Source organism: Cervus canadensis, chromosome 23 (assembly GCF_019320065.1).
Source record: "Cervus canadensis isolate Bull #8, Minnesota chromosome 23, ASM1932006v1, whole genome shotgun sequence".
Classification (NCBI taxonomy): domain Eukaryota; kingdom Metazoa; phylum Chordata; class Mammalia; order Artiodactyla; family Cervidae; genus Cervus; species Cervus canadensis.
Genome location: NC_057408.1, coordinates 53,963,016 through 53,981,169, shown reverse-complemented (window position 1 = coordinate 53,981,169; position 18,154 = coordinate 53,963,016). Strand labels below are relative to the sequence as shown.

At 43.9% G+C, this 18,154-nt stretch overlaps 1 long non-coding RNA gene across 2 annotated transcripts in view; it reads right to left on the bottom strand.

Annotated features, from left to right (window-relative positions):
* Positions 1-12,393: 12,393 nt before the first annotated feature.
* Positions 12,394-18,154, bottom strand: part of LOC122425738 — a 32,283-nt gene continuing 26,522 nt past the window's right edge. For both annotated transcript variants that reach the window (XR_006264983.1, XR_006264984.1), the window contains one exon: positions 12,394-12,616. This is a non-coding gene — a long non-coding RNA (uncharacterized LOC122425738). The remainder of the gene's footprint in view (positions 12,617-18,154) is intronic.

The following is an 18,154-nucleotide window of genomic DNA, read 5'->3' as shown; positions in this document are numbered from 1 at the left end:
GCACGCCAGGCTTCCCTGTCCTTCACTATCTCCCAGAGTTTGCTCAAACTCATGTCCATTGAGTCAGTGATGCCATCCAACCATCTCATCTTTGTTGCTCCCTTCTCCTCCTGCCCTCAATCTTTCCCAGCATCAGGGTCTTTTCCAGTGAGTCAGCTCTTCGTATCAGGTGGCCAAAATATTGGAGCTTAGGCATCAGTCCTTCCAATGAATATTCAGGGTTGATTTCCTTTGGGATTGACTGGTTTAGTCTCCTTGCTGTCCAAGGGGCTCTCAAGAGTCTTCTCCAACACCACAGTTTGAAAGCATCACTTCTTTGGCACTCAGTCTTCTTTAAGGTCCAACTCGTGAAATATTAACTGTTGGCACATGACTGACCTGACAATACTGCTGACCACATGCAGTAGATGCTCACAAGGCCAGAGCTGCAGTGGCTACTTCCATTGTTGTTGTTCAGTTGCCCAGTCAAGTCCAACTCTTTTCGACCCCCTGGACTGCAGCACGCCAGGCCTCCCTGTCCCACACCATCTTCTAGAGTTTGCCCAAGTTCACATTCATTCCACTGGTGAAGCTGTCCAGCCATCTCATCCTCTGACACCCTCTTTTCCTTCTGCCCTCAATCTTTCCCAGCATCAGGGACTTTTCCAATGAGTCCTGTTTTCATCAGGTGACGAAAATACTGGAGCTTCAGCTTCAGCTTCAGTCCTTCCAGTGAATATTCAGGGTTGAGCTCCCTTCAGATTGACTGGTTTGATCTCCTTTCTGTCCAAGAGTCTTTCAGGAGTCTTGTCCAGCACCACAGTTCAAAGGCATCAATTCTTTGGCGTTCTGCTTTCTTTACAGTCCAGCTCTCACAACTATATGTGACCACTGGGAAGACCATAGCCTTGACTACACGGACCTTTGTTGGCAGAGTAATGTCTCTACTTTTCAACACACTGTCTGTTTGTCATCACTTTCCTGCCAAGAAGCAATCATCTTTTGATTTCATGGCTGCAGTCACCGTCCGCAGTGATTTTGGAGCCCAAGAAGAGGAAATCTGTCACTACTTCCACTTTTTCCCCTTCCATTTTCCACGCAGTAATGGGGCCCTGGCTACTTCCATTGCCATCACGATAAAGGCCACATGCTCAGAGCAGCGTGCCAGGCTCCCCCAGCTCAGCTCCAGCCGCAGCCTCACCTCTGGTCCTGCCTTTCCTCACACAGGCAGATGCTTCACCCAGATCAGTTGACCTGCTTATTCATGTCCCCAGACGCTCTCTCCTGCATTTCGCTGTGCTCAGTCTGTGCTTTCCTCCTGCCCTCATTCCCTAGATCTCTGTGGTCCCATCCCTCACTCACCTCCCCCTTCTTTCAGAACAGACCCAGCTGCATCCTCTGCCTCCTCCCCAGCCACACAGATCCAAGCCCTCCCTCCGGTCCTCGCAAACACTTCTGTACACCCAGGTCTCTCCTCGCCCTGTGCCATCTCCAGCTCCAGGCCATCTGTAGATGCTCACAGACCCTCCCGGCCCCTGTTCCTGGAAGGCGATGTGTAGGGGAGAAGAAAGCTGGCTTTGGAGTCTGTTGACTTTGCCTCCAGACTCAGTCACTCTCCATCATCCACTCACTATGCCCTTAAGACGGGCAAGTGGTTTAACATCTCTGAGCCTTAGTTACTTGACTCATAACAAGCATCCTTGTAGAGTTTTTGTGGGAGTGAAATGCAGTTAAGTGAAATGAAGAGTCTGGGAGTCCTTAGGTGGCACCTACCTCACTCAGGCTATGTAACTGAATCTCAACAGTTTACAGAGTTTGACTTGGTATATCTCCCTGATGATGTAATAATTTTGAAAGCAACAACTATTCCTAAATAGATCTGTGGTTAATCGCACTGCTTTGTATTTTTTGAAAAGCCACTTAGTAAACTTATTTGATTTGTTTTTAAATTGCCTTTTAAAATCCTCTCAAAGTTACATAGAGCATACTGATTTCTATTCTTTTTAATTTTGTAGAATAGAACCTTGATCTTCATGGTATTGTAGAGGGAAGCTTTCAGATAGTTTGAAAATCAACTCATCTTTATAAAACTTGTAAAGTTTGAGGGAAAATACCCAACTATTTAACAAAAAGATGTAAACAGAGCTAAAAATTGTTCTTTCTTTTCCATCTTATTCTTTGCAAAATGACTCTACTGTGCACAAGTGCCTCTGGCATCCTGTGTGGACCAGCTTTCTCTTCTAGAGGCTCCCTACTTAGGGCCAAGTCCTCTTTCTACCATCACGTTCTTTCTTAAAATAATGTAGATAAATCCTGATTTTATACACATATATATACATATATATGTATGGAATTAATAAAAATATTCTACATAGTTCTATGCATGACCAAAGATGCATACGAGTTGACAGACTATGTTATAATATGTTGTTTCACGGATTGTTCTGAATGAACCCCATAAGGCAAGTACTGTCCGGGTTTGGCAGGTCAGGAAGCTGAGGCCTCTAGACTTTTAGCTCTTCACTATGGGCCTCCCACCCAGGGAACAGGGTGAAGACAGGGACCCAGGTTTTGGGTGTACTGATACCTGTCTGCATCACAGCAGAGTAACTACCTGGGACTAGTATGCACCACAGTGGCTGTGTGGGGGTCCTTCTTTTAAGACCCAAAGATGGGATTTCAACAGCAATTCTTTCTCAGTTAATTGCTTTTTTGATTAAAAAAAAAAGTCTTCATGGTTAAAAAAATATCTGACTAATAGAATGTATTTTTACATGACATACATGTTTTTGGGGGGCTTTCCTGGTGGCCCAGACAGTAAAGAATCTGCCTGCAATGCAGGAGACCTGGGTTGGATCCCCGGGTTGGGAAGAATCCCCTGGAGAAGGAAATAACAACCCATTCCAATATTCTTGCCTAGAGAATTCCATGAACAGAGGAACCTTGTGGACTATAGTCAAGGGGTCTGAAAGAGTCGGATATGACTGAGGGACTAACACAAACACACACACACATACACACACACGCACACACACGCATACACACACACATGTTTTTAGAACATGTAGATAAGATTGCCTCAAATTATGTACCAGTTGGCCTTCCCTGATGGCTCAGCAGTAAAGAATTCGGAGACGTGGGTTCAATCCCTGGGTCAGGAAGATCACCTGGGCAAGGAAATGTCAACCCACTCCGGTATTTTTGCCTGGGAAATCCCATGGACAGAGGAGCCTGGTGGGCTACAGTCCATGGGGTCTCAAAAGAGTCAGACACAACTAAGTAAGTGACTAAGTGATAACCATGTACTGGTCACTTAGGTTTCTGTGTAAGATTTAGTAACTGAATCCATGTCCTCATCCAAAATGGAAACTGAAATAGTACTAGAATGTCCACCTGAAAGACTTTTCAGTGAGAATAAAACAAGAGCGTGGTTATCCAAGTGCAACCAGAAAATATACCTGCAAAGCAAGGTGTTCTACTTTTCATTAAAATCTTAAATATTACAGATAAATTAATCCATCCTCTCAAGTTCTGACCACCTACAATTAATTACTAAGTAATTAGTGACACTGGCAAAGTTTCATTTTAGAAACTTCCACATTCATTACAAACTATGAGCCTCAAGTTTTAATGAAGTTCCATGATGAAAGAGTTGCAGAATTAATCCTCACTGTATCCGGGAGCATCTTAAAAGTTAATTAATTCTCTGACATTCAACAGTGTAACTAAATTACTTTGTACAGTTGTTTGAGCACAATATCTATAATCTTCTGATTAAAATAAGCACAGAAATCATCAGGAGCAATTATTATTTACCACCTACCACACCATCACCTGCGATCATTTGTAGCTCTTCCTCAGAATCTAAAGATTATTCTCCAGAGACTTTTAGAAACTTTTGGCTACAACAGAACCAGAGGCTGGGGGCTTTTCGAGTTTCAAGTTTCAAAGTTAGAGTTTCTGAAAAAAGATATATTTTTAAATCTTAAACTGGAGAAGACTTCTAACAAGGCTCCATGCTTCAGAATACCTATTTCACCATTGTTTACCTGTGATTTCTATTTAAATTTATGCTGCTGTCATGATTTATTCCTGCTTCACAGGATAATGAATCCAGGTTTTATTTTTATTTTTGTTCTCTGCCCAGACTTGTACGGCAGACAAAGTGCTTGAAAATCAAAGGAGAAGAAGATATTGACTTGGATACACTCCCCAGAGGTAAAACCAAAAGCACCAGCAAAAACACAGACTCTGATTTTTGTTCGGAAGGATGCCATGTTTGTGTGTTCGGTTGGTGTTATTGTTCCAGAAAGGAGTGATTGGTAAAGAAGCTTCCAGAGGCCAAGAGACTTGTGCTTTTGTCTTGGGAACTTATCCTAACCCTGCTTCACTGCTCTGACCTTCATCTTCTCGTTTTTAAAGCAAAAGACCCCGTCATCTGCCTCTGTGGTCCTCTCTGATGACAGGATAGATCTACACCTATAGGAACACCTGTCTCAGTGGTAGAGTCTCTCTCTGCCATCCCCACAGGGCATGGGGGGAACCAAAAGCGTGTCCTTGTATCCTTATAAGTTGGGGGATTGGGAAATGAACTTCGTGAGCAAGACAGGCAAGAAGGTTGAACAAACTTAAGCATTAAAAGCTGAGGGATTACTGATAGTGAAAATGTTAGTTGTGTCCAACTCTTTGCGGCCCCATGGACTATAACCTGGCAGGCTCCTCTGTCCATGGGATTTTCCAGGCAAGAATACTGGAGTGGGTTGCCATGCCCTCCTCTAGGGGATCTTCCTGACCCAGGAATCAAACCTGTGTCTTCTACACTGCAGGCAGATTCTTTACCTCTAAGCCAAGAGGGATTATTAGACTATAAAAAAAAGAAGTGCATATTTTTACTGATTGGGTTTCTTTGCAATTAAAGCTCAATAGAGACAGATGCCCTCTGTCGTTTTGAGGTTATATAGTAGCAAGCTAAGGAATCAATTTCCCCTTGGGTGTGTTAATCTGGTGTAATAATTTCTATTTGGTCTAATGAAAATGTTGATAATTTGTAATTAGTATGTCTTCAGCTACAGTAGTTTTATGTTTGTATCTTCCAGAATGTGATAGGAGATATGTTTATCTTCTAGAGGAAAAGAAAATTAGTGAGTTTTCTTCTCATTTAACTAAAAGTTCAACAAATTAGCATAGTTTGATTGCACTGTACTTCACCTCCAATACAATTACCTGTTCAACTTTTCTTAAAAGAAAAATAGGTGCTTTGCAATCATTGATCAAAAGGGCTGTGACTTTTGTTTTTTTTAAATGTAGTTGATGTACAGTATTAATGTAAGCTACAGGTGTACAATATAGTGGTTCCCAATTTTAAAGATTTACTCCATTTATGGTTATTTTAAAATATTGGCTATATTCCCCGTGTTGCACAACATATCCTTATAGCTTATTTTATACATTATTATGTATAATAATACACTGTACCTCTTATGCCCCTCCCTCTTCCCATTGTGTGTATACACCACTTGTTCTTTATCCATTCATCTCTTGATGGACATTTAACTTGCCTTCATATCTTGGCAAATTGTAAATAATGCTGCCATGAACATTGGGGTGCATGCATCTTTTTTAATTTCTTTTTTTCTGAAGTATATCAAGGAGTGGAATTGCTGGGTCTGGTAGTTCTGTTTTTAGTTTGTTGAGAACATTGCATATTGTTGGATAAGGAAGTAGCACCCTACTCCAGTATTCTTGCCTGGGAAATCCCCTGGGCAGAGGAGCCTGTTGAGCTACAGTCCATGGGGTGGCAAAGAGTAGGACCCGACTGAGAGGCTAAGCGCACACACCCCATGCTGTTTTCCACAGTGGCTGCATTGTCTACATTCCCACCAACAGTGGAAGAGGGTCCAAAAGAGCTGTGACTGCTATGGGTTGATTTCAGGCAGAGCCCAGGCTCTGCTTGTAGCTGGAAGAACGCTGGATTTTATCGCATCCACAAAGTGGGGAGGAATCTTTTCCTAGGAAAATGGAAGGGAGTTAAGTTGCTCTATTTTGTTTATGCATCTATATGTGTCTCCCTTGCCTGAAGAATTTCCATGTACTATAACTAGATAGGGACATTACTGTAAATAAAATATCTCCTACTTCATTTCCAATGAATATTGAGGGTTGATTTCCTTTAGGATTGACTGGTTTGATTTCCTTGCAGTCTGAGGGATTCTCAAGAGTCTTCTCCAGCACCACAATTTGAAAGCATCAGTTCTTTGGCCCTCAGTCGGAGTGTGGTAATCACAGTCAACTCAAGCAGGGTGTTCTAAGTAAAAGGAAACTGGTGACCTAGTAAGAGGACATAATGAATATTCTCAGTGTTAGTGCAGAACAATTTCAGCAGCCATCTTGCATCAACAATGCTGTAAGACAACACGAACGGAGTCCTGGTTCTTATGATAAGCAAGTCCTATAACTGTCAAACCCTCCTGCCGGCTCTCTGCTGCTTTCTGCAGGTGTCAGTCAAAATGTTAATGATAAGAACTTAGAAGATGGAATGAAATGGAACTCACGTTTCTCATTAAAAAGGAGAGTTATTAGCTTTGTGCGTGCATGCTAAGTCCCTTCAGTCACGTCCGACTCTTTGCGACCCTATGGTCTGTCGCCCTCCAGGCTCCTCTGATCATGAGATTTTCCAGGCAAGAATACTGGAGTGGGTTGCCATGCCCTCCTCCAGGGGATCTTCCAGACCCAGGGATCAAACCTGTGTCTCTTACGTCGCCTACATTGGCAGACAGGTTCTTTACCACTGGTGCCTTACTTTGCTTAAAATAACAAGTAGCAGCCCTGTATCCCAGAGTCAGAGAGGGGCTGAGATTCAGAGGGTTGAGCTGGAGATTTGGAGGTGCTGAGATTCCAGTAATTAGTTCTTTTCCCTGCCAGATGCTCCGAGACACCTACACTTGCAGGCCCGCCAGAAGCCGTCTTGGTGGGGCCAGTAAGGCTCAGAGCAGGAGGATCTGCTTTGGATCTAAGCATGGGGTCTGGACGCCTCTAGACTCCTTCCAAGGATATCGTGAGCTTTTCTTCTTTTTTTCTTAGTTGATTTTTAGTATATTCTATATTATCTTTCATAAAATTCCCTTCGTCTTTCTTTTCAGAGCAAACTCTTTTCCTGTTGAGTTCCAGAAACACGTGAAAATGAGAAGCCAGTTTTCTTGCTGAAATCAAGTCATAGTTTATAGTTTATGGATTTTAAGGAATTGTAAGCCTTATGGACAAAATATTTTGAATATTCAAATGTGGAGAAAGTTATAGTGCACGGGTGGAAAAGTCTAGTAAAAATAAATCTGCTTTAATAAGGAGATACTTATTTTTAGTTTTGAGGCTTGAGGGGCTGACAGTTCTGGAAACTCAATTCCACAGCACCACGTCTGGTGCGGTGTGGGCAGCCACGCCGTGAGCTTCCTCAGAGAACTCCAGAAATAACCCTCTGGGACTGGAATCTGCTGCTGACACCTCCTCTGCCGCATCTGGTTATGCCAGGATGCAGCTTCACCTGTCCAAGTCACCCAGCCTGGGGGCTTCCCAGGTGGCACACTGGTAAACAATCCACATGCCAATGCCGGAGATGCAAGAGGCACAGGTTTGAATGCTGGGGTGGGAAGATTCCCTGGAGAAGGGAATGGCTACCCACTCCAGTATTCGTGCCTAGAGAATTCCATGGACAGAGGAGCCTGGTGAGCTACACTCCATGGGGTTGCAAAGAGTTAGGCACGACTGAGCAACTGAGCACATCACCTGTCCAAGTCACTCAGCCTGCAGGCATGGTGTCCCGGGATGCAATCAGACACAAGTCGCTAAGCTGAGGGCCCTCTATGTGCTCACTGTCCAGGGTTTGGGCAGAGTGGACAACCCAGTGAGCAGTGGAGAAGTGGATCTCTATTCTGGATGAGAATTACAGCTTCATGTTCCAACTCGGAACAGCTCTCCTCCTCCTGGGCTAACACGCAAGTCCTCGATTCTTAGATCCTCCACCCATCCTCCCAGGCCAGATGATTTTGTTGTTCAGTCTTTCCCAGCATCAGGGTCTTTTCCAGTGAGTCAGATCTTTGCATCAGGTATTGGCCAAAGTATTGGAGCCGCAGCTTCAGCATCAGTCCTTCCAATGAATATTCTGTGTTGATTTCCTTTAAGATTGACTGGTTTGATCTCATTATTATACACAGTAGTGTATATATGTCAGTCCCAATCTCCCAATTCATCCCACCCATCCCCTTTTTCCCTTGGAATCCACACATTTGTTTTCTATGTCTATAGTGCTTTATTTTTAATGCCCTTTTATGTAAATTCTCTCTTTTGATCCACCCAACTACCGCTTTGAGTAGGGAGATCCTCTCCACCTGACAGGCCAGGAAGCAAAGGCTCACAGTCTCAATGGCTTAGCCCTTCAGGCAGCATGTGTGTCTGGATTTGAAATCATGTCCCACCACCCTTCTGCCAGGACCCTCCCCTAAGCCACAGTCAGAAGGACAGCCCGCTGCAGGGCAAGAGATTTGGAGTGTCCAGGAAGAGCTGTGCTCGCTCTCTCTGTCCTTCAGCAGCAAGTGACCTTGGACAGGTTGCCCAGCCTACTCTCTATCACGTTAATGGAAAACGGTAACCACAGTTCCTGAGACAGAAAGCAAACATGAATCTGCTTTATGACTTGGGAAGTACTGGATGAATATGTTATTATCACCATCACTGTGATAGCCAGCATATTAAGGAAAGTGCTATTATTTCATGCTACTGCTAAGAAATGTTTTTTTTTTTAAGTGTCTTTCCAGAGTTACAGACTAAAAACTAGGCAAAGTATGTTAATAAAAATCCACTGCCAATGGGGGAAATTTTTTTAAAGCCTTATCTTTCTAAAGGCAAATAAAAGAAATAAAAAGTCATCAGAGTAGCTACATGTAGAATAACTCAGAAATCTTTTCTTTTTTTTAGTTTAGTTTCTCGTTTCCTTAACTATGTATTATTATATTATTTACTTTATCACTGTTTTATAATCTGATTTTTTACACATCAAAACCATTAAAGGTCTGGCAGCCAAAATTTGAAGGAAATGGCATCATCTAAAATTAATAAAGGAAAACAAGAAAACAGTGAATGATGGAGAACCATGTAAATAGTAGAAAAACTGTTGTCTTTGCTAATAAATATTGTCTATGACATAAATGATATGCGATGTACCCCCACAAGGCAACAGTAGCCATGGCAACAAGAAGAGATGCAGTGCACTCGGATTGACTCAACCAGATACCCAATTGGCACCCTAAATGCATTTCAGGTATATTTTCATATGGTGCTGAAGTATTTTTTATTCTTACTTATGTAAGATAATAGCCCCCTTTAATTCATAAAGAGATTAAGTCTTCTTGTATCTCCCAACTTATGTAATAGATCAAAACAAAAGCAGCCCAAGTATACCAGGGCTGGCAGCAACACACATTCTACTTGGCAGTGGGGATTTCTAGGCCTGAAGAATTTCAGTTCAGAAATCATCTAACATAGTGACTATCCAGTGATCTAGCTAAGAATCACTTACATGCATTCAAGATGTCAAATTCTGATTCTCTCTCTATTTAGGCATGAGGTGCTTGGCATTCCTATTTGAAGTCTGCTCTCTGCAATAATGGAATGTCAGAATAGCGGTGATGTCTGGATAGAGAAACTCAGAACCATGTTTGGCTGAAGGTCTTTTAAGAAAAGAAATTACACTACCTCATTCTCTCAATTGCTCCAGGATCTCATACCTTCTGTCCTGTCTTACCATTCTGCTCTGCCCTTTAGGACAAGCTCTTCTTGTCCTAGGACTGAGCTCTTCTTCACTGGCTCTCTTTATGACGTGTAAACACCAAATTTAGTAAACTTGTTCTCATAAAATAGGCACTTTCTCTCCAAGCAGGCTGTGTATTAGGGCAGTTTCTTTCCAAGCCCTCAGTACTTATCATGGAGGCAAAACAGCATCTCACACCCTCCACCTGATGGAGAGGCATGGGTTGTCTCTCTTTGATCCTGGAATATTTGAGAGGTGAAGATTCTTCTCTCTGTGGCCTGGAGATATTTCTCATTAGCACTGGAATTAGAGACGAGGAAAGCAGGCCTGGCAACACCGTGGGCCAAGCAATGAATAAAGGAGACAAATGCTTTGCTTTGGGGGTGTCCACTCCCCAGAGACGCCCACACAGTTCTCATGTGTTCATAGCCTCTGAGAAGGAAGATGTCCATACTGGGAGGAAGATGAAGTTATTAGAATTCCCTATCATGTATGGATGTGAGAGCTGGACTATAAAAAAGGCTGAGTGCCAAAGAATTGATGCTTTTGAATTGTGGTGCTGGAGAAGACTCTTAAAGAGTCCCTTGGATAGCAAGGAGATCAAGCCAGTCAATCCTAAAGGAAATCATCCCTGACTATTCATTGGAAGGACTGATGCTGAAGCTAAAGTTCCAATACTTTGACCACCTGATGCAAAGAGCTGACTCATTGGAAAAGACCCTGATGCTGGGAAAGACTGAAGGCAAGAGGAGAATGGGGTGGCAGAGGACTAGATGGTTGGATGGCATCACCAACTCATTGGGCATGAGTTTGAGCAAACTCCGGGAGATAGCGAAGGACAAGGAAGTCTGGTGTGTTGCAATCTTTGGGGTGGCAAAGAGTTAGAGATACGACTTAGAGACTGAACAACAGCAATGAGAACCTCCTGCATAGCACAGGGAACTCTGCTCAGTGCTCTGTGGGGACCTAAATGGGAAGGAAGTCCAAAGGGGAGGGGATATGTGTATATGTATGGCTGGTTCATTTTGCTGTAAACAGAAACTAACACAGCATTATAAAGCAACTACACTCCAATAAAAATTAACTTAAAGAAATAAAGCACTGTATTGTTGAAGGTATAACCAGTATTCAAACATGTCTTTGTAAGTTCATCAGAGTGGATTCACAGCACCTTAGATTTAACCTCTTCACCCACCTCCCAGTGGTGGGCGTGTCCTAGACACTGTGTGACTTTTGCTGCTTCTCTGACCATTTGCTCAGGTCCCCTTTCAACATAAAAGCAAACTTCTGCAGAAACTTTGGGGACTTTACTTTCTGTTGGACAGATTGGCATTGAAGTCTGAAGTGAAAAGCCATTTCAGCATCTCTTGACATTCTTATTCTGTTCAATGACAGTCTTTCCTTTCTTGTGAAGAATGCTTTCTGCTTGGCCAGAAATTTCTCCTTGGAGATGACAGAATCACTGTCTTACCATTAATGAATGTTACAGCCCAAATCCTTTTCATTTGAAAGAAATATGGACATGTCTGCCCGAAGCCTCGCTTTATGACAAACCAGAGGGAACCACTGCTGTCCCGAGACCCGAGGTCTCCTCAGCCCCGCTGGTAATGCACATTCAGACACAGTGCCTCCTGCCCACCTGGGGAAGCAGTCCCATTCACAGGTGATATTCGTATGTTTAAAAAAGAAGCTGCTGCATGTGGAGAGAAGAATAGTCCCGTCATCTGTGTTTCACACAAGTGCCCTGAAGTTTTGTGGGAGACCCTTCCCTGAGGGACGGAGAATCTGGGTCGAGTCACTCTTTCTGTGGCATCAGGCGTCTGTCACATGATGGGCTGTATTTGACTAAACTGTGGAGGTAGCCGCTGTTTATTTCTTCATGATGTTTACATCAGAATTTTTTTTTCACTTCTGTGAACATCGTTGCTTTTGTTTAGTCACTAAGTCGTGTCTGACTTTTGGCGATGCCATGGACTGTACCCCATCAGGCCCCTCTGTCCATGGGATTCTCCAGTCAAGAATACTGGAATGGGTTGCCATTACCTTCCTCCAGGGATCTTCCCAACCCAGGGCTGCAACCTGAGTCTCCTGCATTGCAGGCGGATTCTTTACCACTGAGCCACCTGGGAAACTCTCTGTGAATACAGGGGTTGAGTAATAAGTTTCAAAGGAATCCTTGTTTGAGTGTTGTTTCACTGTTTAGCCTTAAAATGAGAACATTTCCTGAAAAATCTTTCTAAATCAGCTCTCCCCAAATCCTGCAGAACACACACACACACACACACACACAAAACAAGTTGAAGGAAAAATGAAGCTATAACAGGAAAGAAGATGAAAGAGGAGGGAGCAGAAAGGGAGAACAGAACTTGTACCGCACAGAGCCAGGGACACAGAAGATTAAAAACACACACACACCATGGAAGAAACTTTACTGTCAAGTATACCTGCTTTCCAAACGTGGTCTTGACGGCCATGGCACCTGTACCCAGCACTCAGCTCCTTGTAAGCCCAGAGACTTAAAGGCATCCAGTGTGGATGAAAAGAACATAATACCAGATGTCAGTAATCAAGAGAAGTTAGTCTTGGAATGAATGCCAAAGTGTTAGAAGTTTTATTTGAGGTCTCCACGCGACCAAAGGTAGAACCTCTCTGAACACATCCAGAGAATTCCTTGGGGAAGCGCAGGAGGTGAAGTGGTCCCCGTCGTGTGTCCTGGGTGATAAGCAGGCCAGGTGTGCAGGTCCGTACAGGCGCTTCCGCAGTAACAAGCAGCGGGGAAGTACACGGCCACAGTGTCTCTCGAACCCTGAGGCAGAAGGTGTACGTCCTAGGAAAGAGCTTCAAAAGCAGAGAGAACAGCATCAAAACATGTATATTATCTAGGGTGAAACAGATCACCAGCCCAGGTTGGATGCATGAGACAAGTGCTCGGGCCTGGTGCACTCGGAAGACCCAGAGGGATCGGGTAGAGAGGGAGGTGGGAGGGGGGATCGGGATGGGGAACACATGTAAATCCATGGCTGATTCATGTCAATGTATGACAAAACCCACTACAATATTGTAAAGTAATTAGCCTCCAACTAATAAAAATAAATGGGAAAAAAAAGCAGTCAGCTTTTAGACTGTATTCTAGTGCCTTCCAGGGGCGTTGCGGTAACCCAGAAGTGAACAGATGAAGGCCCCACTGCGGGAGGGGAAGGTAGCCTCGCCCCCTGCCAGGTGCCACACCCCTAACCCTGCAGGACCCTCGCGGCCCTTCCTCGGAACCATTTCTCCTGAATCCAGTCCTGCCTCTGTTCCTGTGGTCTTTCAACACATTCTTCCTACTCGTTATTATTCCTGTGTTATTCCAGGTCTGGGGAGGGCGAGGTGGACGAGGACAGAGCCACTGACAGCAGCCAGCGGAGAGGGTGCTGGGAGGCCCAGGAGGGTGTCTCTGAGGAAGTGACAGGGGCCCCGCATCCATCAGAGCATCAGCAAGCAAGAGACCTGTGTGCGGAGGACAGAGCTTAGCTGACCCGGCCAGTCAGACTTTGCCCCTGCATGACCTGGGGCTTCCCAGGGGATGGTAGTAGTAAAGAACCCAGCTGCCAATGCAGGAGACGTAAGAGATGCAGGTTCAATCCTTGAGTTGGGAAGATCCCCTGGAGGAGGGCAAGGCAACCCACTCCAGTATTCTTGCCTGGAGAATCCCATAGACAGGAGCCTGGTGGGCGACAGTTCATGGGGTCACAAAGAGTTGGACATGACTGAAACAACTTAGCATGCACGCACTGCATGACCTGAGCCCTTTTGCAGTCGCTTTGTGAATAATGCCGAATGCATCTTCCTGACTGTTTATGTGTCCATGAGACCGTGAACTCATGGCGCTGGGCTCTGCTTGGTTTTGTGTCCTCTGGACCTGGCCTTGTGCCAGTCCTGCAGGGGACACTCCGTGCATTTTGTCGCATTTCTGGAACTAAGTCTCTTGCCCCTTTCTCTGTAGAAGATTTGTTGCCTTATCAAATTTATATGTCAGCTATGCAAGCAGTTGTTTTACTAATACACATAATTAGATTACACATTGTCTTAACTCTCCCAGCCTGGTATATTTTAAAGAGCTAACACTTGCTGGAAATAGATAAAAAAAATCTCCTTACACCATTTGAAAATAGGAAGACATCATTAGTCAATCCTAAAGGAAATCAACCCTGACTATTCATTGGAAGGACAGATGTTAAAGCTGAAGCTCCTATATTTTGACCATCTGATACGAAGAGCTGACTCATTGGAAAATACCCTGATGCTGGGAAAGATTGAGAGCAAGAGGAGAAAGGGGCGACAGAGGATGAGATGGTTGGATGGCATCACTGATTCAATGCATGTGAGTTTGAGCAAGCTCCAGGAGATGGTGAAGGACAGAGAAGCCTGGCATGCTGCAGTCCACTGGGTTGCAAAGAGTAGGACACGACTGAATGACTGAACAACAACATTAACAAGGACAGAATGATGTTCGAGTCTTCAGACCCTGGCCTTGTTCTTCCAGATACTGAACTTACTGTGGGGATTGTAAATGGACAGAACTTTCTAGTAAGATTCCCTGACTGTAGTTGGTTTTTGCTAGTTGTCCAGATGTGCTATAGGATCGGATTGTGGCGTCCAATTTGCATTGTCCAATTTCCCACCTCGCCGTACATTTTCCAGTATGTTGATTGTTTCTTCCTCTAAAAACTAAAAGTGTCAGAACCCTTTATGCCCATTAACCTACTTACTTGCTGGATCTTGAAAGAGAAAATTCTTCACTATTGGTAAAGTACCAAAGAGTCAGCTATTTGCAAAACTTAAAAATGGAGATTCTCTCTTTTGCTTCAGAAGGTTAGATGGGAAAAAAAAAAAAAACACATGTAAGTTTTGGAACTCACTGTCCTTTCAGCTGCAAAGGTCAAACAAGGATATTTTACTTTTTCCTTGTCATTTGCTTAAATGTCTGGAAACTGATGCTTATTATTCCACAAGAGGCTGAGAAGGTACAGGAAGTCCTGCTTGTTCGTCATGACCAGCATCTGGCAGGGACTAGGCACTGATTCACAGTTATTGTAATCCAACATATTGAGTAATTGAGACTTAGGTATGTGTCAGCTGTCTGCCATACTCTGAAAATTGCAATAAATTTGATACTGAATATATGCTTTATTGCTTTATGATTCAGACAGCCCTCCAGAGACTTTGTAAAGTTCTCAGTCATTGTTTTAACATCACTTTAAATTGTATTGTGATATGATAACCCCCTTTAATAGGAATTCCCAGTAAATAACATAATCTTAGTATTAACCTATATCCATAATTTTTAAACTGAAACATCAAAGAGAAAGTATTTATGAAGCTGGCTTCAAGGCAGCTTTTTAGTATACTTTTGGAACTACCTCTGATCGCTTTTCAGAGAAAGCTGAGATACACGTTTTATAATTGAACAGTGAGGTTGGTACAGAGAAGCCTTGAAGGAGGTCCATCGTGATCATGCAGACAGCCAGTGGCTGTCTGTATTGAGGGGGACAGAGAAGCTCGCTGATGGGAAACGTCACAGGACTTGTCCAATGCCTGTGCAGTACCTGCTTCTTCAGCCACAACTGCGCCTTTCAACCATCCTGATGATGAACTTGTGTCCTGTACAGCCGGGCATTTGTCATATCACATAATGCAAGCCACTGGGGCTTCCCAGGTGGCGCTAGTGGTAAGGAAACTGCCTGCCAATGCAGGAGATGTCAGAGATGAGGGTTCAATCCCTGGGTCAGGAAGATCCCTGGAGGAAGAAATAGCAACCCACTCCAGTATTCTTGCCTGGGAAATCCCATGGACAGAGCAGCCTGGCGGACTCCAGTCTATAGGGTCACAGAGTTAGACACCACTGAAGTGACTTAGCACACTCGAACAGTGATAGGCGTTGCTGAAAAGTCAGGCACTTAAGATGCCGATGTCCTTCACACCACGTGGTACCCTAGGGACACCTTTCATCAGCACAAGTCCCCTGTCCTGCAGAGTTCCAGCAAAATACAGACTGGGGGGCTGGATTTCTCCGCCAGACGTTGACCCTTTGATGGTCAGTGTCTCCATCAAAGTCACAGAGTGAATTCAGTCCACAATGGAAATTTTCTAGAAATGGCTGAATTCATCCACTGAGTCTGCCTGACCACAGGAATATGCCAGGATTTCCACCCAGTTCTCCAGTGAAGACATGAATGCAGACTCTGATGGCCTCCATGGAGTCTCGTTGCCCCAAGGCCTGCAGGCTTCATCAGAATCCTCACACACTGGCAGCCTAGCCAGTTAGACCTGCATGGTGTATCCTATTGACTTGTGTATGTTGAAGTCGCAGTAGGGTGAAGACCAGAGGGAACATGACCAAGGACGTTCCTGAAGGATGCCCCGCCACATCCAGGCTGAGAGTCCCAAACCAACACCCAGGGCCCTCATGACCAGACTGAGACCCTGGAAGCAACAGCCACCATGGCCTTTGACGTTCTCTTCCCCACCAAGACCTGAGGCAGGAGGAAAACAAGCATCACATCCTGGAAGGAGACTGAAGAAGTTACCAGCTGTGTTGGTATCACACGTCTGCGATTCTTTAATAGGCAGCATGTTGAGAAAACTTTTAACAATTTAAGAGAAAAATCAGTATGAGTTCTGCAACAGAATTTGCTATGAAAAATCCTTCCCCGTTATGAGCAGATCACTTACTGGGAGGAAAAAAAAAAATCCTTCCCTCTACTGTCTCTGCCTCTCTCCAGAACTCATTTCAGACCCATGTTATTGCCCTAAGAGGAAAAAAAAAAAGAAACCTCCATTAAAAACCAGAAGTTGTACCCTGCGCAGCAGCAGCCCAGAGCCTCAGGGGGACTACGTGATTCTTATTCAAACAGAGAGTCTGAGGCTGCCGTGCTCCCTGGAGTCAGGTCTTATTTGCATTTTGGAAACTGTTCGGTATTGATTTTATTGAGTTATTTAAAATTAGATACTTTAGAAATTAATGTGCACAGGTATTGGTCATGGAGAATATCACCACTTATAAACACTGAGAAAGTTTGCTCTTAACTTGCAAGAATGGCACAGCGACAGTACTGAGGTTGTTGTTCAGTCGCTCAGTCGTGTCCAGCTCTTTGTGACTCCATGGACTGCAGCACGCCAGGCTTCCCTGTCCTTCACCACCTTCTGGAGCTTTCTCAAACTCATGTCCACCGAGCTGGTGATCCCATCCAACCATCTCATCTTCTGTTGTCCCTTTCTCCTGTCTTCAGTCTTTCTCAGCATCAGGATCTTTTCCAATGAGTTGACTCTTCACATCAGGGGTCCAGAGAATTGGAGCTTCAGCTTCAGCATCAGTCCTTCCAATGAATATTCAGGGTTGATTTCCATTAGGATGAACTGGTTTGATCTCCCTGCTGTCCATGGGACTCTCATGAGTCTTCCCCAGCACCATGGTATTAATAGCTTCATCATTTTGGAGACTACAAGGTTAATTGCCTTTCAGACTGGTGAGCATAACTAGTTTTCATTTAATTTCTACCTAATGTAAGAGGCTAGGACTAGGATAGGCAGATGTTATGTGGTCCTGGAGAATTTCCCTGACACACTTTGGGGAAGTGTTGAGGAAAACAAGATTTGATGAGAAGTCAGATTATGCACAATTCTTCATCTTGAGGAAAAGCATACAGAGAATTAACAGAATTCATAGGCATACAGTCCATCTTTTGACCTCCAAATACTTTGTCACTTTTTGTAGTATTTATTGAATAAAGTCTTATCTTTCTTAGTGATTTTTTAAGAGTTTGTCCCTTAATAATTATTTTACCAAGTTGAATAGCAAGAGTGTTGTGGAAAATAGTTTTTAGTACTCAAAATATTTCATTTACTGTCTTCCCAGACTCATACCTGTGTTTTTCAACAGAGTTTTGCTAGTTCCCTTCTTGACTGGTTTAAAAAAAAAAAAATAAGTACAGAACATTATGGTAGAATTCCATAGGTGTAATTACATATTAAGGGCTTCCCACGTGGCACTAGTGGTGGCCAATGCAGGAGTTGCAAGGGATGTGGGTTCGATTCCTGGGTCAGGAAAATCCCCTGGAGTAGGAAATGGCAACCCACTCCAGTATTCTTGCCTTGGAAATCCCATGGACGGAGGAGTCCGGCAGTCTACAGTCCATAGGGCCGCAAAGAGTCAGACGCAACTGAACACAGTTACAAATTGGGCTTATTGTGCAAAATTACTTTTCTGAAACTGCTTTAATAACACCAGTCAAAAAGTTCCCATTGTTGTTTTTGCTCTCTCCTCCAAGGAATAATCAGGGGTCATGTAGAGGAAGGACCAGGGCTGGCCAAGCTGCAGTCAAGGCCACTCTCACA